The 2,532-nt window shown below is 30.9% G+C and overlaps 1 long non-coding RNA gene across 1 annotated transcript; it reads right to left on the bottom strand.

Annotated features, from left to right (window-relative positions):
* Positions 1 to 680: 680 nt before the first annotated feature.
* LOC142174146 (uncharacterized) lies at positions 681 to 1,918 on the bottom strand. The gene is made up of 4 exons (XR_012703478.1): positions 1,862 to 1,918; positions 1,723 to 1,785; positions 1,441 to 1,530; positions 681 to 1,002 (listed from the first exon to the last, which is right to left on the bottom strand). It is a non-coding gene; the product is annotated as an uncharacterized LOC142174146 (long non-coding RNA).
* Between the last annotated feature and the right edge of the window lie 614 nt (positions 1,919 to 2,532).

The raw sequence follows: 2,532 nt of genomic DNA, 5'->3' as shown, positions 1-2,532 counted from the left end.
ATGTGATGCATTTTCTTTTTCAGTTATCCTAAAAAGAATGGTACTTTTTTTATATTTAGAAATAATCTAAATTTAAATTTCTTATTTTACCCTCAATGAAATTATTAATAGCCAAACAAATACCTATTACTACTTGTTTTAGATCATAAATTCCAAAAATCTTTCAAATATCCATTACTACTTGTTTAAAATAGGTACTAAGTTTTTTCTGAAGAAAGTCCGAAATCATCCAGATAATTACACTTCAAACTCTTGTATTCCGAGCCCATCATTCTTTTTGGGACGGGATGGATTAGTAAAAACAACATTGGTGCGGAATCATATTACAACGAATTACTCAGCCACGGGAAGCTCAAAAAAATATAACTTCACAGAGAATTTGTCTTATTAAGAGGCGTGGTACATAATTACCTCGATATTTCATTATTTGTAGAACTAGTGGGTGTAGCCCGGGCCCAACGGAAGCAAAGCTTTGTTGTTTATTATACACTGATTATCCTTGCAATTTTAACTGAAACAAAAGATTATTTCGAGTTTGTACTTGCTTATGAATGGAATGCAATTGATTTCACATATTACAAAGTTCTAGTGACATTCTACAGCTACCCTCATAAAATATCTCAAAAGACTGAAGATATAAGTTTTATCATCACTCTTGGAAGTTGAATAAGTTTTCTGGTACTTGAATCAATAGAAATTTCAACAGGACAGTTAGATTTTTGTCTTTTCTGCCCTGCATCCATACACTAATGCAAAATTTTTAAAATTCTATTCCAATCTTCGAACTTATTATTAATCAAAGCTTTTGAAAAAGAAAATCCAAATCTCTTGTTTAGACTTCAGGTTGATGTTAAACATCTCCAAGTGCTGAGTCTTTAAGATGCATGTTAGCCAACTGAGTTCTCTTCACATTCTGTTCCTCTTGAACAAGCACGTTACCATACTCAAGAAGTTTCTCTGTATTCCCGTTCTTGAAACTCATTTCCTTACCTCTTCATAAGTCTGTATCAAAACAAAAAAATATACATTAGTTACCATCAACATCATTCTACATCACTAATGTAATCAGTTAGGGGGACATACTGAAAAAGTTATAATATTGAATCAATTTTGTTAACCAACAGGATATCCCCCGTAAATATTAGGCACATATTGGAACTAATTAGCTTCAATTTTAAGGTGTATCTGTAATTGCTTTGATTTTTTGAAACTAAAAAAAGTCTATCCAGATGTTTGGCAAGACCCTTCTCTTTTTCTCTCTCTTGATTGAGAGCGGATGTAAATATCCTACCCCCGTAACATTTGAGATGTAAATATGTTGCACCAACAGTTTTTCTTGAGGCTAGCATACAGTATTTAAGACCAGATTATGTGATTTTGTATTTGTATATAACAATATATGTCATTGTCAACAAAGTATAATATAAAGGCTAAGTTTACCTGTTTCACGAATGGTAGGGGCACCACATATACTCTTCCCTTTTTTTAAATTACCTCGCGATTTAGTCCCATGAGCTTCAAGGCTGGGAGCTGATAAACAAAATTGTCAACATGTTTAAAACCGTACAATGAAGCCCGAATAGGTACAACGCAAATCACGGAAGAGCACAAAGTATTCATGTATTTCAGCTTATAGACACATTTAAGATAAAGAACATATAGCATCATTGCTGTGAAGAGATTAGTAATGAATGTTTTTATAAGATTAAAATTGAAGAAAACCTTTATTTTTGACGGCCGCCGGCTCAGCATCGTGTCTTTCACAAGGTATAGCAGATGTCGAACCTAATGTACAAATAATTAATAAATATATTAAAGCACAACAAACTCAAAGTGAAACAATATATTTTCTGTTACCTACCGAGTTGAAACATAGAGAAATAGTCAATAACATTCTTTTCTTTGTTTGCGTCAGCGGCTGTCCAATCAAATGAAGATATATTAGTGACGAAACATATTAGTTTCATAGTATCGTTACCAACATAAGATGGCTCACGTATCACCCAGTGGCGGCCCGACGGATTTTGTGACTTAAAGTTAAATTTTATGAGGGGCCTTAATTTTTTTAAAAACAATTATTATTTATTTGAAGTCTATTTTTTTTTTAGCTTTTCTTAGATACAAATTTATTAATAATTTTCTTATAATCAATAACTCCTAATAAATATTTCTCAATTGATAATATAGTTAATCCATTTAACCTTTTTGTGACATTGTTGATCTTAGGTAAGTTTTGAAAACTTCATTCCACTGAAGCAACGATAACACGAGTTATTAACATTATTCCACAAGCAATTTAGGCATTTGAAAAAGAATTAAATTTTTTTATTTTATTAAGCGTATCAATTAAACTGCTATCTTCTAATTGTACTATTTTTCTTAATACTTTTGTCAAAAAATAAATCTAAACCATTAAATACGAATTGATTATTATGCTTTAAAGAACATTCAAGATTAAGACAATATTTTTCAAATTTCAACATCTAGTGATCTTAGTTTTTACCGCCAAATAGAAAACCAAAAATATTTTCT

Source organism: Nicotiana tabacum, chromosome 20 (genome assembly GCF_000715075.1).
Source record: "Nicotiana tabacum cultivar K326 chromosome 20, ASM71507v2, whole genome shotgun sequence".
In the NCBI taxonomy this organism is placed as follows: Eukaryota; Viridiplantae; Streptophyta; class Magnoliopsida; order Solanales; family Solanaceae; genus Nicotiana; species Nicotiana tabacum.
This window is presented reverse-complemented; position numbering and strand designations above follow the sequence as displayed.